Consider the following 26,579-nt stretch of genomic DNA (forward strand, 5'->3'; position numbering starts at 1 on the left):
CCACTCTACACTATGGTTGGTTATATCTTTCATTATCTAGAGTTTGGGCTTCTATTCTTCTACTCTTTGTAATCTTAGGGTTTAACAAGCCTTTGGTATTTAGTAGACATTGATGGAAATAATACGTAAGAAATAACTGAAATATAAGAAAAAGGAATTTTAGTTTAAATTGAGTTATACTCTATGTTACCTACATCCTTGAGTTGTTTTCTTCACTATGAAAAATAAAAATTATTTTTCAAACTCATTAATTTGCTTTGAAGCTGTTGTTTCTCCTGATTATAAAGATTTATGCCTTTCATTAATTTTGAAAACTTTCAGCCTCATTTCTTCAAATATTTCCTCTTCTCATTATGTACTTTCTCTCCTAATAAAATTCCTATTGGGCTTATATTGGATTTCATTTTAGCCTTCATATCCCTTAACTTTTTTTTTCTTATTCAGCAGCTCCTTAGATCTGTATTACATTATCAGAAATTCTTGATATCTCCCAATTTAGAAATATTTTTAAATTTCTTTCTCTATTTGTTGTTTAGTTCACTTGTTGAGTTTTTAATCACACCGATTAGATATTTTTATTTCTGGAGTCTTAATTTGCTATTGAAAACTCTGCCTGGTATTTTTTGATCATGTCTCTTTTTTTTTTTCTGCTATTATTTCCTTTTATATCTTTAAGCTTTAAAATATGATTTCCTCTATGTGTGATTTCTTGAGGGTCTAACCTGTTATCTGTTTTCCAACTTTCCTTCATGATGAATTATTTCTCTCTGTGTTCTTTAATTTTGGATTGTGGCCTCATATGAGGAAAGTCTTTATGTGTGGGAATCCTTTGCACCTTGTGTTGAGAGTGGTTCTCTTGAGATTAAATTTCTTCAAATTTCACCAAGTGTCACAGAGGTATTACAAACTTAGAATCAACTTTTATTATAATTTATTAGATTGTGTATTCCAGGATCACACAAGGAGAATATTTTCAAACTCCAATTTCGTAATTATGATTAGTAATTCTCAGAATGAGAAATAAACAAAAAATAAACCAACATTCAGTGAATACACAGACAAACAAGCTTCCTTCCCTGTACAATTGTGTGGATTTTTTCTTGGGCTGGATGAGAGTGTAGCAGAAGCCCCAGTTGAACATTTCCCCTTGTTTGCCTGGTCTCAAGGCCTTATCAGCTAATCCAATTGACCATAAAGCCAAACACCAGGGAATCCAAACAATGCCTAGTATGCCCAAGTGTCAGTTCCTGCTTGCCTGTCGGTTGCCCATTCTTTTTTGTTTTGTTCCCTAGGAGCTTTCTCTAATTTTGTCATGAATGCATTCAAAAGGAATTAAAACACATTTTGTATCTTGCATGGATGGCTCTTGTATTACATGTCCTTTCAAGTTGTGTAGTGTGCTGTCTTGCCAGAAGTAGAATCCATAACTGTGTTTATATTGTTAGAAAACAGAAACCACAGACCTCAAATGGCATCACTAGTGCTAAAAGCCAGACTTAGACTTGATACCTCATTTAATTGCCATTTCACTCTCTCCCATATTTTAATCAGACAGTCTTAAATTTTCTGGTCAGCACCAATGAGGTCATCTGTCAGGACAACCCTCTCCATCCACCAGAGGAAGAAGAGACAATCTGCAAGATAAAACCCTTATCTTTTACTTTCCCCCAAATAAATGTCCCAACCTAAAATTAATGTTTTCTTTTCTTTTGCTAATAGCTTTCTTGCCTCACCCTTCTTCCTATAAGCCTCCATTTTGTATAGCCTCTCAGAGTGCCCTTCTAGTTGCTAGATGGGATACAGCCTGACTTGATTTTCAAATTTACTCAGTTGGATTTTGATTTTAAAAATATATTTACATCCAAAAATCCAAAGATCATGTCATAATACAGTGCATTAGGTTTGAAAGTCAGTCAGAGTGGAGGGACTGAGATGAGATTGAATGGATAAGGAGTATGAGAAAATGGAAAGGAGACACTGGGGGCTGAGATGAAGGCTAAGTGAATAACGGTGAAGGCATGAAAGAGTGAAAAAGAAGGAGCGAGAAGCAGAGAGGGGAAAGAGAAGAGCATGTAGGTGGGAAAGAATGGGGGCCCATGGAAATAAGACACACAGAATGTTAGAGCCAAAACTGATAGTAGAAAATATTCAGTTCTTTCAACTCAGTCATTTTATAGATAGGAGATTGATGTCAGAATGCTGATATGATTTCTCCAATTCACTGCATCCAGCAGGTGTCCCATCCAGGAATTCATCTTGACTCTCACTTCAAAGCTCCTTTTCCTGCAAGAGATTTGCTGTGACAGGGAGAGTCGCACAGACCAGTTGCAGGAAGAGCTGCTGGAAGTCAGAAATGTGAGAGAAAAACTTGAAGCAGAGTGGGATGGGAAATGAGAAGCTCAGTAAAAGGAACATGGTTATAAAAGCAGTGGATTTCATAGCCTGGAAGTTCAGGTTTTTATTGGTGCTGAGGGGTACGTCAGATGAGTGTGTGGGACTGTGTGGGGAGGAGAGGTCACATCTGGGATCTGAGGAGAACTTCACAGAAGAGGGAGGAATTCAAGAGCTATGATGGTGTTTGGGGAAAGAATAAATAGCAGCTGTTAGAAAGAACATGAGCAAGCTTGTGGCCTGAACATGAAGGAATCAAGAAAAAGGACCCAGGGAGTTCTGGTGACACAGGGAAGAATGCTGGACTCCACTAGGATAACTGGGATACCCTGCCTGGTTGAGTTCTAATCAGAATATATCCCATCCATCCCAGTTTTCTCCTCTGGGGTTTCCTATGTGTGGGAACACACGATTATGAGTGACCTGTACAGCCATCTCCTTCTGTCTCAGCTCATTGTGTTTTTTAATCCTGGCCCTAGTCACCTCCCATTGCTCCCATTTTATCTCTTGATTTTTGCCTCCAGTTGTGCTCTTCTTCAGCTATCCCAGTTCTTAGTATCTCTCAGCTCCTAAGAAGCTCCCACGAAGCCCCTTTCCTTTCTCCTCTTTCAGATTTTTGTCCTTCATCCACCATAGCTGAGTGTGCACTCAGGAGTGAGACTGCCTGAGAAAGTTTCAGATCCACTGTATGATCATGGCTCAGGTATCAGCTTCTTCCTACAACCCTGATCAGCATTGACTCTGCCCACAGGAACTGAGCTGAAGAAATTTGTAGTTCTGTTCCACTTTTCTTTTCAATCATTTTCCTCCTCCATCTCAGTCTCCTCTTCCTCCTCCTCCTCTTCCTCCTTTGCATTCCTGCTTCTTCTGCCTCCCTCCTTTTCCATCTTCTCCTCCTCCTCTCTGATTCTTCCTTCTCTTTCTGAATCTGTTATGGCCTTGGTGTCTCTGACCATCTCTCAACACTTTGGTCCCATAACTCCATTTTTCATTTAGTTAACTTTTCCCTCTCCTTCCTACCCAAACTCAAACTGCCTCTTCCTCATTTTCCCACTCCACACTCAAGGGTATAAGCATTGGCAGCTACATAATTTCTGGGGTCTAGTGCAAAATGAAAATATGGGGCCTCATACTTACCACACAAAAAAAATGCTTTCAAATGTACTAAAACATAAATTTTTTTCATTTCTTTTTCATGTCTTTTTCTCTCTATCTCCCTCTGTCTCTCTCTTTCAACCTGTGAGGGTGTTGTTTGTTGCTGTTGTTATTTTAGTTGTTTCTTTGTTTTAATTTGCTAATGTTGCTTTCTTTGGGGTACAGTGACTCAAAGGGCAAGTGAAAATCCTCTTAGGTGCTTGTAGGCTCTACTCCCCTTGTTTTTTCTGTGTGCTTAATAATTTTTCATCAAAATGTAGACATTTTGTGTGCAATGATAGACATGGAGATAAATAGTGTTTTGTGGGGGACCTGGAAACAGGCATGCCTTTTCTTTTGCTAAGCATCAATGTGGGAGTTTGAATCAATCTAGTCAGGAGTTAACTGGGTTTATGTTTTGCTGTTTCAACAGTCTTCAAATTGCTCTAATATTACTTTGTTTGTAGGGTAGGGCTGTTTGCCAGGGGATTTTTCTTAATCTCTGCTTCATTCTCAGGTTTTGGTGTTTCCTTTGTGCTGTGCCTCAAGGGGAATTATCTCCATTCATTTGTTCCTCTTCTAGCAATGACTGCTCTTATGACTAGATGTTTGCTAACCTGCTTGGAGAGGGGGCAGGGAGCATCATCTTTGTTCTTGTTCAGTCTCATTTTTGGCAGGTGCTTTGTGTTTTAGGTGTTGTAATTGGACCTTTAAGTGTTCCTACCTTTCTAATACTGTAATTAATCTTTGGGTGGTGAACATGATGTAATCTATACAGAAATCAAAATATAATGATGTACTTCTGAAATTTATATAATGTTATAAACCAACCTTACCACACACACACAAAAAAGAGTTCCTACTTTTCTCTCAACAGTATGGAACCTCTAATAGTCTAGACAAGATGTTTCCTGTCCCTTCTCCATTTTTCCATTTCCCTCAGTTACAGCGCACCTTCACTTGTGCAGTGAAGGCAGCAAGACTTTATACCCTTCTCCCACCAGGTTAAGGCTTTTTTCTGTGTGGGAGATAGTGGAGAAAGATCTGGTTGGAACTCTGTGCCTTTTTCATGCAATAGCTGATCTCAGACCTCAGGCCTGCATTACAATAAAGGATTTTTCTGCTCTATATCCTTGACTCCAATCTTTCAGCTGCCCCTGGTGAGGTCTATGGAAAAAAGCCTAAATATAAGTGAATTTCCTGTGTCTATGACTCTCACAGGTTCTATATACTCACACTAGCCTTTAGTAATTTGTTAACAGTTTTAGCTGAATTATTCTTCCTGACTTATCTAGCATCTGGCTTCTGTCCCAAGTCAGCAAAGGTTTGCATCTGCTATTTCCTTGGAAGAATCTGTCTTTTCTTAGATTTTGGTTTAATTTGTTGCCCTTGTAGGAGTGGAAAAACTTTCCCTTTTACCCTTCTAGGTTCTTTGGCTGGTCTAAGAGTTAAATTCATGTAAGACAAATTAATGGGAAAAAACAAATTTAATTTCATACGTAAAAGAGCCCCATAAAAAAATATTTGACCCAAAGGCAAGTTGAGCAATTGATGCTCATATGCCATCTTGAGCTAAGGAATGAGATAAAGTCTTGGTATTCAAAAGAGAGGACATAATTCATAGGAGAATAATGAGAACAAGTAATTAGGTACTTCCTCTGCCATATAGATAGGTCATTCAGGTGAAGTACTTTCTGGTAATAGCTCTTTCTTTGAGCTATGTCCCCAATCCAAATTATGTGAGGTACTTAAGAGACTGGTAAAAGTTTTTCTCGAGTCTCCCAGGTCTTGACTGTCTTCAGCTGAAAATAATGCCATAGTGGCATATTTCGAGGTCACGTATTCTGCTCCCCTTCAGAACTACCTTTAAAATTTCAACAAGAAGTTTCACAGTACAGAAGTTGAGTTGGTAGATTGCTCCATATCTCATTGAACCAGGTTTTCAGCCTTGAGAATAGATGAGTTCATTTAAACAGTTGTGTCTCATTTGAAGAGGTGGTGATGCTTGTGGGCTCCCAAAGTTAGTCCTGTCATAAAAACAATCAGGCATTTAATAAAAGGCATTTTTTTTGAGGGGCTGGCCTGATGGCATAGTGGTTAAGTTCATGCACCCCATTTCAGCAGCCCAGGGTTCATGGATTTTGATGCTGGGCACAGACTTACACACTGCTCATCAAGCCATGCTATGGCAGTATCCCACATACAAAATAGAAGAACATTGGCATAGATGTTCAGGGACAGATGCTCAGGGACAATCTTCCTCAAGCAAAAAGAGGAAGATTGACAGCAGATGTTAGCTCAGGACCAATCTTCCTCACCATAAATAAAAGGGCATTCTTATTGAAACAAAATAAAAACAGTGGTTAATAATTGTAGCAAACCATAATCCCAATTTCTGAGTTCTGAAGGCAGCCAATTGAGAAGATTTCTAGATGTCCAGCTTGAACCATCTTCAAATGGAGCGAGGGCAGGAAGTGGCCATCTGATAGATTTTCCTGGTTTGTGGTTCGAATGTGTCTGGTGGTCTTTCTCAGTAGCCAAGAAAGTTCAGGCACAAGATTCTCTATATGTGAGTTGTTATGATTTCTCTGAGGTTTATATCAAGTTTTCCAGCTTTAGCTTTTGCTCGGCTTGGGGAGAAAGGCAGTTTTAGTTCTCAATGATTCCAAGTCAGAAGGAGGGGAGAAAATTGGAAATGATAGTTTGGAGAGTTATAGCCAGTACTGGAGGAAACTGGAAGAATTCAGGATCTAGTTTAGTTTACATGTGTAAAACAAAACCTCAAATGCAATTAACAGGACTAGAATTTGGTATCCACAAAGGTGTATTATTGACACATAATTTTTCTTTTGAAAATTATCTCCATTTTTATCAAGAGCTAACCACAGTAAGACTAATTTGTTTGCAAATGAAGTTGAGTTTCAATAAACTTGGCCTGATTATTTATATAAATCAGCAAGAATAGTTATTGATGACATAGCGTCTTTAAAATTTGCTTTGCTGGAACTTTTTCATAAGGAATCTTGGATTGGAAGTTTAAAAGCCTCTCAAGGTTAAAAAGCCAAGCCAAGGTCTCTCCATCAGACTTTGCCTGCATGCCTATAGATTTGAGTGAATTCCTTTCTTCTTGAGGAAATAGTCTCAAAATATTCCGAGGCTTCTGAGCTTTCCAAGGAGTGACCTGCTTTACTGCCCTGGTATGGTTGCAGGAAACTCTGAAAGCAAGGTACCAGGCTGATTTTTCCAAGGGGCTTTATTCGCTTCATGAAGTCAATCCTTGCTCCTTAAAGGTGTTTGTTCATATCCGAGCTTATGAAAATCTCTCTCAAACATGGCATTACAGTCAAAGCCTTGGTAATATAACCAATGTTTCCAATTGTGTCCTGTTACAAGAAAAACAGATTTTTATTGAACTTATGCAAATAACTATATTAATATGAAAATCAGAATACTGACTAACAGTTTCCAAATGCTGAAAGGATCAGGTAGGGAGAAAAAGATAAATGTTTCATCATTTTGTTCACAAAGATATATCTTACCAAATTGCTGATAATTTTAGAGAAAACTTTCCTTAAATGTGGGAAAAACACATAAAATAACTAACAATGTTTCAAACAAAAAGTCAAAAATTATAATCATCTTTATCAATTTATTCAGTCCTTTGAAATTAATTCTTGTTGACCTTGATCTTTTGTTAGAAGTTTTACGAAGCCATCTGTTTCTCTCTTAGAGTTCTGCAAATTCTTACCAGGTTCAATGGTATGAACTTAACTATCAGAAACTTGTATTCTAGAGTACATGTCAGAGTCCTTTCCATGAGTCTCTCTGAAGATAACACATATTTGCAAAGGTGTCAGAGTAAAACAATAACTCTCTGTAAATGATAAGTCTTAAAAATGGCCATGGTTAATAGTCTGGTGACAGTGCATTTCAATGCAATTATCAAGAAAATTTGGTTATTTCTGTGACACACAACATCTTAAGATATCTAGAATTATAAGTGATAACATTATACCAGGACATATCCAATTTCTGGAAATTTTATGGAACTTCTGGAACAAACATAATACATAACTATACAAATGTAATATAATTCTTCTTACTTGATAATGCTTCCCATCTAATTTAACATATCAAATGATTCTAATTAGTTTAGTGTCTCTCTTTTACAAAGTCAGAGAACAAATATTTTGAGATGTTCCAGGGGCCATCTGGAAAATCCCAAATTAAGTTTGAAGTCAAAAAAGATTCATTTAGAATTTGATTTTGTGAAGTTTGTCAAAAATATCAAAAGGTTTAGACACTTGACTAAAAAGGATCACAAATCATTATAAAACAATACTTAATTATCTATTTAACCAAAATGACAATAAAATATTTCAAAGGCAAATACAGAAGTTTACAAAGTTGTGAGAAAAACTTAACTCTTTCAATATTAATAAGACCCAGTTTTCCTGAGTAATCAAAGACCTGATGATAAAGATAACATGAAACACAGGAAACTATGTTGATAAAACAGAAAATCTTTTCTTCCTTGTCAAATTACCTAAAGGATAAAGAAAATCTTTTCACAATCTCTTTTCAGAAGCAGACCAATAATCCAAGAAAACTGTGTCCTTTTAGCAGATAAAAGAAAATTGAGTTAGTTTTACATGAGTAAACTGTTGATATTAAAGCTGATTTTAAAAACCCTTGTAATAACAATTCAATTTTAGCCAGCTTGATTACACAGGGTAAATTTTTTCTCTCTCTTACCAACTTTCTATTTAATTTGTCTTTTCATTCTCCCCTTTCCCATTTTGTAATAACCAGTTTTACTTTGAGACAAATTTACTTTCTTTTCTCTTAACAAAAATGCATCTTCATACCTCATAATTTTCTTACTCCAAAACCCATCATACTATCCTTGAGTACAGATTAATTTCTAGTGTCTACCAAGAAGAAAAGAAGTGTAAACTTTCTGTTACACCCGTATTCTTTAGATTGGCAAATTTATGACAATATTTCATAATTTATGAAAGCACATTCTTCCTCACCATAAATTTTCAAATGTGGTACAAAACATGTTTACTAATAGACCCAAATATCTTTAATTCCTCTGTAAAAGGAAATTCAAAGTGGACAAATCTATATTTAATAAAGTTCAGTATTTTATCTTATTTAGAAAAGATGTAGATATTCAATGAATTCCTTTTTTTTTCCTGCAAAGCCCCAGGGCATAGTTGTGTATCCTAGTTGTACGTCTTTCATATCTCTTCTATGTGGGATGCTGCCTCAGCATGGCTTGATGATCGGTGCATATGTCTATGCCCAGGATCTGAGCCAGCAAACCCCAGACCACCAAAGTGAAGCACATGAACTTCTCTGCTATGCCACTGGGCTGGCCTCTGAATTTCTATCATTTAATTTGACTTAGCAAAACTCTAAGGCATTAAGTTACCAAAAATATTTGGGGAAACTATTTAAGTAGATATACTATAAAACATAAATATTGTTGAAAATATTTCACCTAAAAATTCTTATACTACTTACATTTCTCTAAATCAGTTGCTCCCCCCTAAAAGTCACATAGCTCAATGGAACAGAATAGGAAGCCCAGAAATAAACCCATGCATAAATGGTCAATTAGTCTACCACAAAGGAGGCAAGTATGTGCAATGGGAAAGAGATGGTCTTCAATAAATGGTGTTGGGAAAACTAAACTTCACAACTACATGCAAAATAATGAAACCGGACCACAAAAATAAGCTCAAAATGATGGATTAAAGACTTCAATGTAAGACCTGAGACCATAAGACTAGTAGAAGAAAATATAGGCAGTAAGTTCGTTGACATTGGTTCTTAGTAATATTTTTTTAGATCTATCTCCTCAGGCAAGGGCAACAAAAGCAAAAATAAATAAATGGGACTAGATCAATTAAAAGGCTTTTGCAGAGCAATGGAAATCATCAGCAAAATGAAAAGGCAAACTTCTTAATGGGAGAAGATATTTGCAAATAATATATCTGATAAGAGGTTAATATCCAAAATACATAAAGAATTCATACAACTCAATGCCAGAAAAACAATCTGATTAAAAAAAGGGCACAGGACCTGAACAGACATTTTTCCAAAGAAGACATACAAATGGCCAACAAGCACATGAAAAGATGCTCAACATGATGAACTAGTCATCATGGAAATGCAAATCAAATGCACAATGAGATATCATCTCACAGCTGTTAGAAAGGCTATTAAAAAAAAAAAAGGAAGAAATAACAAGCATTGGTGAGGATGTGAAGAAAAGGGAGCATTTGTGCACTGTTGGTGGGCAAGTAAATTCATGCAGCCACTATGGAAAACAGTATGGAGGTTATTCAAAAATTTAAAAATAGTACTACCATATAACCTAGTAATTCCACTTTGAGTGTATACCCAAAGAACACCAAAACACTAATTTGAAAAGTTACATGCACTCCCGAGTTCACTGCAGCATTGTTTCCAAAGCCAAGATCTGGAAGCAACTTAAATGTTCATCAATGGATGAACGGATAAAGAAGATGTGGTATATATACACAATATAATACTACTCAGCCATAAAAAAGAATGAAATCTTGCCATTTGCAATAATATGGATGGACCTTTAAGGTATTATGCTAAGTGAAATAAGTCAGATGTAGAAAGTCAAATAATACATGATTTTACTCATAAGTGGAATCTAAAAAAACAAAACAAATGAACAAACAAGACAAAATAAGAACAAAATCATAGATACAGAGAACAAATTGGTGGTTACCAGAGGGGAAGGAGGTTGAGGGGGCAGTGAAATGGGTGAAGGGAGTCAACTGTATGGTAATGGATGGTAAGTAGTCTTGTAGTGATGATCATTTTGCAGTGTATACAGATGTCAAATTATTACCGCACAAAGGGCATGACCTGCTCACTGTGAGACAAAAGCCAATCATCAAGAGGCAAGATGGTGGAAAAGAAAGGGCAGTTTATTACAACACCCCAAACCAGTCACTGAAGTCAAAATTCTTGAGTGGGCAAACACCAGTTTAGGCTCACCACTTTAGAAAACATTGTTTCAAGTATGCTTATTTTTGTTTAGAGTCTAAACATCATATCAGCAAACCAAGATTTATAGTTCTTGGTGAACAAACTGATCCCATTGTCAACCACTGTATAGTCGTGAGTGTAGCAAGATGCTTGGATCCAACAGTTGCTAAGTGACTGTTTGGTGAATGAATATGTATCAACTTTAAGTCAAACAGAGGGAGTTTTCTTTATGTGTTTCAATGTTCCTGTGTTTTCTGTAATGGCTATTGGTTCTTCCCTGAGAATAAGGGAGAACTGGTGATAATTTATACTGTTACACATGGCAATCATAGGGTTCTGATAAAGTAAATAAAGCAACTGACGAGAAGTCAGAGATGTGAATAAGGTGTGGAATGGGTGAGACAGGGAAAGAGAATATTGGGGAATATTCCAAAGGGCAAGAGAAGGACAGAGTCACAGAAAAGAGCAGGGGCAGGAGAAGACGAGGTAGGGTGTTGAGAAGACACTTGGTTTTGTGCTTTTATTTATTTATTTTTTTACTTATTTTGTGTGTGTGTGTGTGAGGAAGATCAGCCCTGAGCTAACATCCATGTTAATCCTTCTCTTTTTGCTGAGGAAGACCAGCCCTGAGCAAACATCTATTGCTAATCCTCCTCCTTTCTTTTTCCCCTTTTTCTCCCCAAAGCCCCAGTAGATAGTTGTATGTCATAGTTGCACACCCTGCTAGTTACTGTATGTGGGACGCCGCCTCAGCATGGTCAGACAAGGGGTGTGGCGGTGTGCGACTGGGATCCGAACTGGACTGCAAGTAAAAAAAATAACTTGCTACTGCAAGTAGCGGAGCAGTCGCACTTAACCACTAAGCCCCGGGGGCCGGCCCCCTCATGCTTTTATTTTATGAGTGAAAGCAAAAGGCCCTAGAGGCAAAGTGACTTTTCAATGCCACACAGGACTTGTTCCACGGTAGTCCAATCAGGAGAAGGTGAACAGGATGAAGCTGGTGACAAGGAGAGAGGCTAGAAGCCCAAAAGAAGAGTCAGCACTGCAAGGGCAATGAGTCTGAGTAGGCGGTCCACAGAACTAAAGTGGAAATGAGAGTTGAATAGTTCAGGGTTTAGGGAAGGAGTAGATTGTCTTTTTTGCAGACAATGATTAAAGGAAAGTGTTTTTTCGTTAGAAGTAGAAGGAAGTCAGAATAGAGGTAATGTGGGGTAGGCTTGTTTAGAACAGAAATCAAAGACCAACTTTTCTAAGAGAAAGAAATAACATCTTCAAGTGAAATGTTGTTTCTTCAACTTCTGTTGCTAGTGATTCTCCTCTCAGGTGGTGACAATAAAAATGGTAAGAACTCTAGCAACTGCCCAGTTGAGTGCAAAAAGTTCTGTGTGTGTGTGTCTGTGCGTGCTGGGTTTTCCTCAGCATACACCTGGATGGGGAGAGTGTCAGCCTTGTTCTGCTCTGAGAGTCCCAGACCAGGTCCCTGTGATCTTCTGAAGGTTGAATATAAAGCAAGGGGTCCTGGGGCAGGCAAACGTCTCCTGAGATAACCATGGCTCCCCTTTCCTTCAGATTCTGAGTTTCCTCTCTGTCACCTTTCTTTCCTCATTCTCTCTCCTTCCCAATGCCTTTTTTATCTTCATTCTATCTGTTCTTTTGTCACAGACTTCCAGGAACCAGTCTCCTTCCAACTCATCCAGATCTCATCCTTTTACAACCATTCCTTGGAAGAAAATCTGGGCTCAGGTTGGCTGGGTGAATTGCAGACTCATGGGTGGGTGAGAAACTCTGGCACTACCATTTTCCTGTGGCCCTGGTCCAAAGGCAATGTCAGCAATGAGGAGTGGAGAGACCTGGAAGACTTACTTCACATGTTCTCCATTGGATTTCTTCAGATATTTCACAACTCTGCCAGTCAAAGGCAACTTGAATGTGAGTTCCCTTCCCTCCATGGGAAGTGGGGACATGGGTGGGAGGTGTGTATGTGTCTCAATGAGTTTCTTATGCCTCTGGAATATCGCTTCCACTTGCTTCTTGACCTTATGTCTCACGATCATAAAGCTGCAATTATATATTTCCGGCAGGGATCAGAATCCAGACTCTGATCCTTCAAAGATTTCAAGTCTTCTGTTACTTACAAACTCCTCTGTTGTTGACTGCAGGTTTGTGCCTTACCATTTTCCATTAGTGGTCTCTTGTGACCACCCCTTTCCCTGGCCTCCTACCAGATACTCTAAGCTTTCTCACTGTTTGATTGACTCCTTGATGGGTGATTTTCTCCACCATTCCATTCCTTCAGATATCTGTCTATACATTCATGGTAACCTCTTGCATTCCATTCACCTTAGATTATTGTAACATCAACTCTCTCACACTAACTCCTTCCTTATTCTTTTGCCCACACCATTCATGTTGCCTCCTTTGAACAATTTTCCCCCTTCCTCAATTCATTCATCTCTTCCTCCATCTCCAACTACCACCAATTCCCCTTTTACTGAACCTCTGATCGAATCAAACTTTGCTCCAGCCCCTCAAATCTCCTAAACTTCTCCCTTCTGCTTCTGTTGTCTTTTGCTTCCACTCATTTCATTTTATCTTTTTTATCCCTTCTCTCATTAATTCACAACTCTTCTTTCCAAGATCCCTTTGAGGTACAGTTGGCAGGAGGCTGTGAGCTGCACTTTGGGAAAGCCTCTGTAGGCTTCTTGTATGGATTGCTTATCAAGGATCGGATTTCCTGAGCTTCCAGAACAGAGCATGGTTGCCATCTCCAAATGGTGGAAATACGGCTCAGCATATCTGTACGCTACTCAATTCAGCTACAGTTGCCAGGGAAATATTACACAAGCTCTTCTTTGAAACCTGCCCACATTTCCTCATGGGTCTTCTTGATGCAGGGAAGACATATCTCCAGTGACAAGGTCAGTCCTGCAACCTCTCCTTTAGAATTTTCTATTTTAAAATCACACCTTCCCACCATCCCCTATCCACCTCCTACGAAGTGGGCCAAGAGGGAGAGACAATAATGGGTGACAGATTCCTAGAAGTGGGAGAAATGTGTCTATCTACACTGATGTGAAGATCCGACCTTCTAAGTCTGTGGTAGAGTCCTCATCAGAATATCTTTCCTGTCCTCTGCAGTAAGGCCAGAGGCCTGGCTGTCCACTGGTCCCAGTCCTGGTCCTGGCCGTCTGATGCTGGTTTGTCATTTCTCTGGCTTCCACCCAAAGCCTATTTGGGTGATGTGGATGCAGGGTGAGCAGGAACATCCAGGCACTCAGCAAAGTGATGTCTTGCCGAATGCTGATGGGACATGGTATCTTCAAGTGTTCTTAGATGTGGAAACCATTGAGGCAGCTGGCCTTTCTTGCTGGGTGAGACACAGCAGTCTAGGAGGCCAGGACATCATCCTCTACTGGAGTAAGAAAGAACTGAGGCCTAAGCTGGGAATGAGAGTAGGTGGTCCTCAAGTGGAGCAGGAGAGTCAGATTAAAAATTTGGAAATCTGGAGACATCTGACCCCCCCCCCAAATAAAAGTATGTTATGCAAGAAATAGAAAAGTGGAAAATGAGTGACCTGCAGATGAAGGAAGATGTTGAGCATTAGATGAAAGATTCATCTCTGAAGAGAGATGAGAGAAGAAATAGGAACAAAGGTGACTGGTGAGGCAGACACACAAATGAATAAAGGAAGACCAGGGAAATTCAGTAAAATGGGTAGATTTAAATGACATCCTCGTGTGCACCCAAATCCACAGAACGTCACAACTCTGTGGGCTTGATCATCTTGGCAGTCATAGTGCCCCTGGTGCTTCTGATAGGTCTTGCATTTTGGCTTAGGAAGCGCTGGTGAGTTCTTTGCGTCCATCTTTCCTGCTCTTTGCCCCGTTCCCACTTGTCTTCCCATGTTTTTTGTTTTCTATCTCATCAGTTCTCCTCCCAGTCCCCTTCCTTCTTACTCCTCACTTCTCACCTTCACCTCATACATAATGACTCCCATCTCTGTTCTTGACAGGATACACTGTGAACTTCCAGGCACTTCTCTCTCTTTGAAATGAGATCCCAGCAGCCCAGGGGTCAGGATGTATCTAAACCCAACACAGTGATGATATCCATTCAACTCTTCTTGTACAACGTTTTTGTTGTTGTTTATTTCTGATTAATTGTCAGTTTTCAATATAAGCTGAGTTTAATTTTTCAGGATTTGTTGTTCTGATTTGGGTTCTGGGGCTTAAAATTCAAATTATAACTCTGAAAGATGAAGTCCTAGCAACCTCCACATATTCAAATATCAGGTCCATTTCTGATGTCACCTCCTCTAGAGGGCCTTCCTGATTTACAAGTGGAAGCAGTCTCTGCCTTATCTGAACTCCCAGCACCCTGAAACTGTACTTTGCCAAATCCAATCCTCACTTTCTGCTCTTTGTTACAGCTATTTAGGTCACTCTTCCATTTATAATTTTTAAGCTTTTGAGAGCCAAAGTCCATGTCTTTTCAATATCAGTGTCCTTGGCAAAGTGTCTTACCTACATGTAATATGTTCTCAGTAAAAATCTCTGTTGAATTTATAATCTTTTCTTATTCTTTTTCTTTCTGACGAGGTACTCGTAGTTGAGACATTTGATGTTCTTCTTCTTAAAAGTCTCACTTGCCCAAGAGACTTCACGCTTTCCTGGTTCCTTAGTGACTTCTCTGAGCCCCTGAGGAGAGCACAATGTTTCCTCTGACCATTCTTCACCTTTAACTGTAGAGACCCATTGGAATGAAACTATTGCTCTAAGTATTCTAAACCGAAATGGGAAGGCAGGATGTACATCCTTGCAATTCAGTGTGGTTCAAGGACACGCAGTAGAGTTATCACCTTGGAGCTCATTAGAAATATAGAGGCTTAGACCTCACCTCAGACCTACTGAATGATAATTTGCATTTATCAACATCAGTAGGGGATTCATAGATGCATTAAAATTTGAGAAACTCTGATATAGGTGATGCCTGAGAGGTAGTAGTGCAAGTGTGTCACTGAAGCAAAAATAGATGGTCAAGAAAAGAGAACAAGGTTGTTGATCCTCAGGATTGAAGTGAGATCAAGGCAAAGAGAGTACATACAGTACGTTCTTGCTATTCATAGCTGTTGTGTTAAAGTCACTGTAAACACTGAGTTAGTTAATATTCAGCCATTGCCCCTAGGGGTAATATACGATTAGGTTCCTTGAGCCACTAGTCACAACATTTGTGTCAACTGATAAATATATACCCTGTGTTATGTGTATTTCTGTCTGAAGACACCTGAATTAATATAAATATTTCCAAATCATTTATGTATTATATGCAGTATTTCCTTATAATAAAACACCAGCCAAGAAGTGTTTAATGTATTTTCAACCTGGGTAATGTGGTGATAAATTTCTTGGGCTTTCATCCACACAGCTGTGCTGTCCACTATGTTTTTAAAAACAAAATACTAGTCAAGCAAACAAACAAAAAGCAGTCATCATCTCATGAATCCACAAATCTAGCTCTGTTTCCATCTTTCCATGGTTTCATCATAGTGTTATAGATATTTCGTTAGCACTTTCTGGACTCACTCCATACAGATCAGTGAATTTTCTCCTCCTTTTTCTGAAGTTATTGCATTGTTGATTCATTAACTCTGAACTCATGGCCCACAAGCCTATAACTCATGCCTGAACAAAGCTTGATATGTGCATCTTCTTCATAAGGCATATCACAGCCTACATGTGCTCAGGAATGCTGGAAAGCACTTCGGCACTATGCTTCAGGGCCATTTTAAACAGCAAAATACCTTAACCAAGAGCACAAAAATGCAGAAAATGTGGCATTAAATAGACCATGCAAAGGACACTTGTTTAGAGTGTAAGAACTGAAACAAGAAGGCAGAGCACAGCCTTGTTCAGCCTTAGCTAGAGACATGTGAGCAGGGTGACAAAGTCTGTGCCACTCTGCACATGTCCATGAATGACTATGAGAGTGTTGTGAGTAATTACTTGGGTGTTACAAATATATTTTAACAAGTAGGTGAATTAGCAAATATAGAATTCATGAATAACAAAGAGAGAATATTTATGACTAATGACCCTGAATGGCCATTTGAGTTGAGATATCTATGGCTAGACTTCAATTACTTTAAGATTCATTAATTAATTCAACAAATAATTCTTAGGCACCTACTATTCAGTAGGGACTTATTGAGTATAAAGTAATTGGGAAGAGAAAGATCATTATCTTCTGAGCTTGAAAATTTTGCCTTCTTCATTTAATTCTACAGTTTACTCTTTTCTTGTCTGTTGTTTCTATCTTAGTTTCTCAGTGCACCAATTTATTTGGGTTAATCTAGGGGAAAGGGACTTATCTCGAATTTGTTTAGGGAGCAGAGAAATGGGGCACAGGGCAAAGAGACCATCCACAGGGACTAAGTGCCCGTGGCAGCAGCTGCACAGGTGTAAATTTTGGAAAATAAAGTTGAGATTGGAGAGGGAAGAACAGTGAAAACTACAGGATGGGGGAGAGGAAACAGTGGGACTGCTGCAATCTTCCCACCTGGATAAGGCTGGCTGATTGCTTCTCTAGGCTCCAGTCTACCTTGTCACCCTTGCATAGCAGCCATGGGATTTTTGGTTGGTTGACTCCATCCTCATCTGTAATCCTGGAGTCTGATCAGCCTAAGGCGATCAGGAGAAAGCATCACTGGTAATGCGATAGGCTAAAGGATAAACCGGTTACCTATAATTTAAGCCAAATCATGATATAGATCCCACTTTTCCTTCCTCAGAGTGGTGGCTCAGGGCTAGGCACCTTCTCTGTGGTGGCACAATTTATATGAAACCTGATTCTTGTGTTTGCTGCTAGGGGAAAGAGATGCTTTCTCTTGTCCTGGATGTTATGGTAAGAGGTTTAAACCATGAAATGCCTTGGCAACGCCAGTTAAATCATCAAAATGCAAGAGATTTTCTGTGAACTTCCTTCTAATGCAATGTTTGTTCTTTCATTCATTCATTCATTCATTCATCACATATTCAGCTTTTTCTATTTGTATACTAAACATATTCACTGAAATTGGTTCCAAAATATATGAGAAGCAGCTCTGTCTCCAGGTATTTATAATATAATGAATTATCTCTTCCTCCAAGCTCCTTCCTTTTTGGATGTCTACATTTAATCACCCAGAGTCAAAGTTCAGAGATCTTTGTAGCCTTTCTTTCTCAGCTCTGTTTCCCTTGTTATTCTCCATGAAATCTCTGAATATTATTTCTTCCTTTTACTAGTGGTAGACTTAACAACCTCTACATAGGATAAATCTAGAGCTTTCCTCTCTCCTAGTATACATTTCTGTTGGTTTCCTAAACATACACTCTGCCTCAGCCACAGTGGGCTCATTTTTAAGGCGTAGACGTTTCAGCTACTGAGATTCTCCTCAAGAAAGGATCAAGCCTCTGATATAAAATGTGAGGCATGTTTGTAATTAGTCTTGAAGAAAATAAAAGCTGAAATATAAGCTTCCTGGGATTTTGCAATTGGAATGAGTTGGCTGGATTGTCAGAATTAGTAGGCAGACCAAGGAAATGGTAAATGAATTGATCATAAAGCTGCTCCATTTGTGAGAACATGTAACATGCTAGGTATTGTGCCCACCCACCTGTGTCTCATCTCCTGATTACTTGGTATAAAAGTAACTTGATCAAGTTGAAAGATGAGATTTTTAGACTGTGAAATTGTCTTGAATGTAAAAGTGTGTAACTTAGTATTTGATGTTTTACTAATTTATTAATTAGATTTCAACTTTGTTCTAAACAATTTAAAGGTATATAAGAGATTTTTTTTTTTAAGGAAATCCAGACATATGACCAAATGACAATAGTCAGCTTTTAAATAAGAGAAGATTTAACAGATCATTGCATCATCGTATTTATGTTTACTATTTATAATCATTTAATTATGAATTCTTTATTATTTTAATTAAGAATATTTAATTATTTTAATTTAATTTAATTAAGAATAATTGTTTGTAGTTATCTTTAAAGAAATATTTTTCTTATTCATGCACGAGAAGAAGTTTAACTGACCAAATTCACAGCAAGCTGGAAGTCTATAGGAAATTTCCCAGTTCTAGAAATAGGGATTATAAGAGATTTTGTGACTGCAGCCATGCATAATTCCAGCAAAAAACAAGGGAAAGGAAATTTCTTCTTCAAAGAGACCTGGCCACATCTACCGACAAACCTATGTTCATCACAGGCAGGAGTAAGAGATTAGGAGGAATTTTAATGAGAATAAAAGAAAAACTAATGTATATTACGTTTCAAGAAAATTAGTATTAGAAATTTTTGCTTTGAAATTTCTTTTTTGTGTGATGTTAGTTTGAGGGATAGAAACATTCATTGGTGAATTTGATCATTGATGTGGTCTGTAAGTTTCAGAAATAATTTATTTATGCTTTGTTCAATTTTCCGTGGTGATTGAAATTCAGTACCTCTGTATTTAAAACAGGAAGCAGATATGAACTATGAACATAGCGCGTCTGTCTCTGCACTCATACATTTATGCATTCTGTTTTTGTTTAATTTTAATTATTCTGAGAGTTTTAAACAGTAGTTGCCCAGGATTAGTTTTTGCAATCTTACTACCATGCATTGTTTTTACATAGCTGAGCACGTATTTTTCTCTGGTTTATAAATATTCTAAAGTGACACGATAGGAGAATTTATAACTTTAAAAGCACTTATTTGTAAACCAGACAGAATAAAATCATAAAAGCTAAGATTTTAATGGAGAAAGCTAGAAAAAGAACGACACAATCAATAAAAATTCAGAAGGTAGAAAATTAATTTAAAAGCACTAAAGTTAAAATAAAAAGCAAAACAAAAAATTGATAAAGGTGACTGACAGCGCTAAAGCCTGGCTTCTTAAGAAAATAAAAAAAAATATAAAAACCTCTCTCAGAACTGATCAAAAGACTAATAAATATCAGAAAAGTAGGCATATTAAAGATAAGTAATATACAGATTAAAATAAGAAATTGCTGTTTATAATTAATATGAACACACTTGTTATAGATAACATTTTATTTAAAAAATTCTGGAAGAGAGAAATATCTGAATATATAAGTAGTCGTTAAGTAAAATGAACAAACATTCAAAGTTCTTGCTAGTTGCACAAGATCCTAGGTCCAGACTACATGGAGCAGCAGATAATCATATTTCATATACATTGGTCCATGTAGAGAATAAGATGGAAAACAACCCAATTAACTTGATGAGGCAAAGTTTTCATGACACCCAAACAGCAAAAATTCCTCCCGAAAAAGCTAAAACAAACATTAAAATAGTAATTATTAGCTAATCTCGTTTATGTATATTTTCTCAGAAATTGTGTATATAGACTCAAATAAAATGTTTACAAACAAAAACCAGCACCAAATGAAGTGGGATTTATCCATAGAATGCAAGATTTGTTTACCATTACAAATCTCTTAACAGAATCACTTATTTCAACAGGTTAAGGATTAAAACAGTACGATTATCTCCAGAGTTACAGGAACAGCATTTGATGTATTCAAATGTACATTCTGATAAAACATTACAACTCAGAATAGAAGGAAACTTCCACAGTAGGGTCAAATGTGCCTACAAACAACCTACATCAGATATATTTAATTTTGAAGATTTAAAGCATTCCAGTGAAAATTAAGAACAAGATGTCTGCCTGCTATAGCCATCGCTATTCAACAGAATACTAAAAGTCATGGTTAATCCAGTAAGGCAAGAAAAATAAGATGATATGAAAATAGATATTAAAGAAAAAATTATCATTATTTGCTGCTTATATGATTGTATACAAGAAAATTTAAAAAACAAAATATTAGGAATGACGAGAGCTCAAGAATTTATGTAGTTATAAGTTTACCATATAAATAAAAGTGTAAGGATTTCAAGGGAATAAGTAGTTTTTTCAGATGATATGATTTCTACCTAGAAAACTAATAGAATAAAGAGCAAACCATTAGAGATACCGTGAAAGTTTAGCTAAGTAACTAGATACAAAATAAATGTTAAAAAATCTGGGCCGGCCCAGTGGCACAAGCGGTTAAGTGCGCATGCTCTGCTTCTGCTCCCCGGGGTTTGCCGGTTTGGATCCCGGGCATGTACCAATGCACTGCTTGGCAAGCCATGCTGTGGTGGGGTCCCATGTAAGGTGGAGGAAGATGGGCATGCTTGTTAGCCTAGGGCCAGTCTTCGTCAGCAAAAAAAGAGGATTGGCAGATGTTAGCACCAGGCTGATCTCCTCACAAAAAAAAAAAAAAAAATCAACAGCCTTTTTTTACACAAGCAACAAACAAATAAAAGAAAATAAGATACCACTTATAATAGCAACAAGGTCTACAAAATAACTAAAAATTAGCTAACAAAAGAATATACAAGAATTCTACAGAGAAATTCCTAAAACTATCAAAGATTGGAAGAGTGTTTCTGATAACTGGAGTTGTATGGAAGGAGTTATTATGATAAAAAAATTTTATAATTCTTTTAAAATTATTCTGTTCAGTAAATAAAACTCTAGATGGATTTTAGAGGTTCTTAGTAAACTTATTTATTATACTACATGGGAGAATAAATGACTACAAATTCTAAATCATTTATGAAAGAGACAAGCAAAGGTTTATTCACAATGGAACAAAGTTCTAAATGCCAAACATAATAGTATGGAGTCAGAGGCAAATAACACAGCAGAATATCTTTATGACCTGTTAATGGGAAATTATTGCTTAAACTAAATTCCCAAATTGGAAACTCTAGAGCCTAGGGGAGAAATGGCTTATGGTGGGTCATTCCATCCACCCTCATACACACATACACAGTTCCAGTTAAACAAGGGCTGCTGAGGGTGAGGGGGCTAGCTCCTGGCCTCAACTCTTAAGGGCTGTGCCCCTCCCAGAGTCCCGTAACTCAGTCAGCTCCTGCAAGGACAGGGGTCTTGGTTCTGCACCCTTCCTAGGACAAGAGTGTGCATGTCCAGGTGTGGGAGGGGGCAGCATAGACTCCTCCATTGTTTTTCACACTGTTTCTTCTGAACCACAAACTATAAAATTGATTTTTTTTGCAAAAATAGAAAAATTAAATTAAATTAAACTAAAGGTAAAAATTGTTGAATTTTGCCTTATAAAGTTAAGACTTTCTCTTCAATAAAGTATACAGTGTACAAAATTAATGTGTGGAAAATTGAGAGAAGTATTTGAAATTCTAAAAATAAAACGTATATATGTATTTTATATATATACACATAGAGGAATATGGGAAGATTTAAAGAGTGCTGAATAAAATACATTAATAAATGAAGCATACATATAATACCTTTAGTTGAAATTAAAGTTGTATCAAACTCATTGGTAACTAGAGAAATGCAAATTTAGACAAGATTTCATTTTACATCCCCAAATTGGCAAAATCTGAAAGCCACAGAAGCCCAGTGTTTGCAGGGATGTGGGATAGGTGGCATTCCCTATGCATTGAGGGTGGTGAAGTAATTCTGGATAGTTTGTGGCAGTATCTTGTCTAATGATGTATGTGTTGACCCTGCAGTCTCAGTTCTGAATATGCATAATAGAAAATATTTACCCAGCTCCAGAGGGAATACATATATAAAGATGTTTATCACAGCATTTTTATGGTAGTGAGGTCTTGGAAGCATGCTAGATGTTCATCCTTAGGGGAACACATAAGTAAATGCAGTAGGTGCACATTATGAGATTCTATGCAGCAGGTAGAAACAACAGACTAGACACAGAGTAATACAGAAGGTCTTTGAAAGAGTGCTGAATGAAATACACTAATAGATGAAGCATACAGTATAATAACTTTTATGGAAATTAAAGTTGTACACATCAAACACCACCACATTTTATAAGAACACATAGAACAGAAGGATAACATATTAGTACATTAGAATGTCGTGAAGAGAAGGAAATGGCGAGAGATAAATAAACAAATAAAACAGTTGACAGAGGAGGTCTCCTCAGACCAAATGACATCCATGAACCTGTAAATGGAGAAGAATGATTACCTCAACAATCTACACTTAAGATTACAGAGGCAAAACACAACACAACAAAGCAAAAATTGAATAATGTTTTTTAATTAGGCTCTATAAGAGAAAGAGACTGAACTGGGATTATGAGCTGCACCATGGGAAATTACCTTCTCAGGGCAAAAGCAAAAAAATATATACTATTATACAAAATACTTATATTTGTAAGTACAGAATCAAAATGTCTGCAACATCAAAACCCTTTGGTTGAGAATGTCAGGGTTTTTGTAATCATCAAAGGGTACAGATTGGGATAAACGTCTATATTTACCACTGAGTGAAAGCAGAGATTAAAACAAAGTTTCAGCACCTTGGTTATTACTAAAAAATTAGAAGTGTTCCAAATCATCAAGCAGCTTACAAACCGATGCTTAAATTCACAATAACTTGTAAGTTCAAAAAAATAATTGAAAATTACTTACAAAAACATGCACATAATATCAAAAATATATCAATAATAATACAGGAATAGAATCCAAGGGAATATATGGCCAGTAAACTATGATGAAGCCAGGAATGGAGTAAATTTAAAACACTGTCATAATACCCTATACACTAAATATGGGTTGCAAATTATTAGAGGAGTCTAAGATGACTCTTAGGGCTTTGCCCTTCCCAGAGTCCCCTGGGATTATTACATATTCACAGTGTCTAGATGATATAGACAAATAAGTAGTTCAGGAAAATTATATCTATTCTGGGTCCTGAGGTCACAGGGAAATTTTTCCCATCAGTTCTTATAAGGAGGAAACTATGTGGGTCAATGGACAATATTCTCAGAAAAGTTTGTTCAGTAAATTTTATGAGATTCACAGGCCTGTTTGTTTTAAGTCTCTTAAAGTAAGGTGATTATATCAGCTGAAAGTAAAACGTGAGGAAAATAACTCTACACAACACAACATGACGTGATCCACTGTGCACTTCTCTGAAGTTCTGGCAAACTCAAGGATAGATTTTACATTATTGATAGGGATGAATACACTCTAAGTCTCCCATAGATATTGCTTATCTTGAACTAATATAATTATTTTTGAGCAGCAGCAACTTTGAGGTTATGTACTCTAACATATATGCTATGTACAACAATTTTATATTATCTGTTAAATGCAGAGGAGTAACTTTAATAATCAGTTTAGCTATGGGTGGAATTGGCAATTGGAAATTTCTTGTGACCCTTGGAGATCTACTCAAGAACTGTTGCTTGAACCTCAGGTTTGCTCCCAGGAGGCTGATAACACCCATAGAGGATAACAAGATTCTTCTTGAGATACAATTTTGGTTCTGTTCTAAGACATAGGCACTAGTTGGCCTACCTATAACTCTTTCCATCCCCAATGCACAACCAATTCTACCTCAGAGACAATGTCAGATACCACTTTAGACAGGAAAATATTTCAAACAAGCATGAGCCCTAATTTTCATATAAAGTGTCCTGAGAAAAGCACCTATGGTCTTTGAGCTTGGAACAATGGTATTTCTGGTTACTTATTCAAGTGAAACTGGTTACTAACTATACATTGATGAACTTAAATGGATAAATGAATTGCCAATGGGGTTATAGCCCTGGTTGTCTCCCAGAATCTATTTTGTACTTCGTCTAGGGTAAATCAACCCCCTAATTATTAGCTGGGCAGAATAAACGCTACATCTCTCGGGTACTCTTTTAGCTGGTTGTGGTTATGAAACAGCAGTCTGACGAATGGAGTGTACAACTTCTGCAAAGTGGATCTGAAACAGTGGGAGGTGGGTCTGTTCAGCTTCTTCCTTTCTCCTTGTTGCTGGCTAAAGCTGGATTTGATGGAAGGATCTGTGGCAACCATCTCAGAATACGGGATGACCTTTAGAGTGAGGACCAAGCATGATAAAGACCAAAACAAAAGAAACAAAGCAAAACAATAAATACAGAAAACCTCAGTAAAAAAGAGGAAACTGGGAACAAAATCCCTGATCAATGGAATGCCAGAACAACCCTGACTTGCCTGCCTCCAGTGTTTTCAAAAGGCAGGGAAACATAACTACATCTTTTTAAGGATATCTTTTGTTTGAATTTTCTGTCACTATCAGCCAAACTTGAACCTAATGAATCCAGGATGATGGCTGAATATCAATTAAAGGTTGACCAGCTTTGGTTAACGAAATGTTTACCAGTATCTCTTTATTTTTCTCATTGTAATGACTATATGAATTTATTTTTTTTCTAAGCCTTCATCAAATTTTTGACAATGACATCCATGTTATCTCTATATGAATTCATTCTTATCTGCATATTTTCTAAGGCAAGTGAGAAAATGCAACCAGCCATTCAAAAATTTCTATGAAAAAAACATGTTAGAAATCAGAGTTAATTTCTGGGAAAATGTTAGAGTGAAATATTTCATAACTCATTTCACTGAGATAAATTCAAACTGGAAAAAGTAACTTCATGTGTATTGTATCTAGGGAAGGCTATATCTTAAAACAAAAACCAAAGAAGATCTACAAATTAAAATCAAAGTTGGAATAAATTTTGAGTATACATTTTCACTAATTTTGAATAAGATGAAAGACTGATGTCAGTACTGTAGGAAAGTGCTTTCAAGTCAGGAGTGAATTAGAAAAGACTATAGCAGCCTTTGTTAGAAAACAGCTATGGGGAAAACAATATTGTGGAAACAGAACAAATTAATGTCTGGGAATCTTCTGTGGAGCCAATGTAAATGACCATTAGCTTAAGACATTAGAGCATGACCACATGAGTTTTGAGCTTGTTGGCATGCGGTGGCCTATACGGTTCAACATGACTGGGTTTCATATGCTGTGAAGCAGCCTCTTTACTGTTGTGGCCTGGACAGGTAGTTGAAAGACTTTCATCTAGTGTCCATTTGAGGTTTTTACTGTGACAGATTGCTGCTGCTCAGGCTGGATTTGTCCAAGTCAACTGGCTGTTTATATGTAAATGAGTCTCTTAGGTCAGTTTCTGAGGAAAGAGCCTCAGATGGACTTCAGCATGTAGAACATTTATTAGGAAGTGCTCTCAGGAACAACACCATAGAAGAGAGAGGGAGGCAGGACTGAGCAGAAGGAGAGTTTGAACTGTGGTGTAGTTGTAGCACAGGATTTAATCAAGCTCACAGAGATTTCTGGAGCTAGGATGGCCCTTCAGAGATCTCCTAGAACAAGTAACGGGGCTGCACCTTTTTATTCCCATGGTTAATGTGTGCTCTCCCTAGAGAAGGAACATCCCCTTGGGCAAATGAACTCTTTTCCACTAAAGCCAACTCCTGGAGAGGGACCTACCTGTGAGCAGTGGGAAGCTAATAGTCCCCTAAGCTGAGGGAATGGGGATATTTGTCCTGAAGGGGGCAAATATATTGGTGGCCTGCCACAGCATCTGCTAGAGCAAGAGTGACTTCCTATGATTTCCTTCCTTCTGCTTACATGAGTGTCTTCCTATAGAAGTGGAGATTTACTTGCTGGGCCTTAAATAAATGCACAAGCCTCACCCACAAAGTCAATTTTGAAAACACAGGCCACAAGGCCCAAGCAAATCTTAGTCAATGTGCTTGAGATTCTATAAACACTGACCTTCAACTAGGCTGCCCCAGCTGGAATGGCTGAGGAAGAGATTCTATTAAAGGAATCAGAGACCTTTTAGATATGGATTATTTTAAAACCTTAGGCAGCAAAATAATGAGTGCCAGTTTTTGCTTTGGCTTTCAGTCTAGACAAGGTAGGTAGCCCAGGTTAGATGCCCCAAATTTGGTTCCTCTCCTATATTATTTTGAACTGGCTTCATGTTCAAAAAGAAAACCTGTGAAGAAACTAACCTTGAATTCATGTGGCTTGAACACAGGCTCAGGAATCACCTCCCACTATATAGTCTCAACTTGTCTACACCAGCTCTGTTACAGCCTAGATTTGTGAGACACAAATTGTGGCTT

At 37.5% G+C, this 26,579-nt stretch overlaps 1 pseudogene; it reads left to right on the forward strand.

Annotated features, from left to right (window-relative positions):
• The first annotated feature begins 11,843 nt into the window (after positions 1–11,843).
• On the forward strand, positions 11,844–14,413 carry LOC131404625 (T-cell surface glycoprotein CD1a-like; annotated as a pseudogene).
• The last annotated feature ends 12,166 nt before the right edge of the window (positions 14,414–26,579 follow it).

The sequence above is a fragment of the Diceros bicornis genome, chromosome 4 (assembly GCF_020826845.1).
Source record: "Diceros bicornis minor isolate mBicDic1 chromosome 4, mDicBic1.mat.cur, whole genome shotgun sequence".
NCBI lineage: Eukaryota > Metazoa > Chordata > Mammalia > Perissodactyla > Rhinocerotidae > Diceros > Diceros bicornis.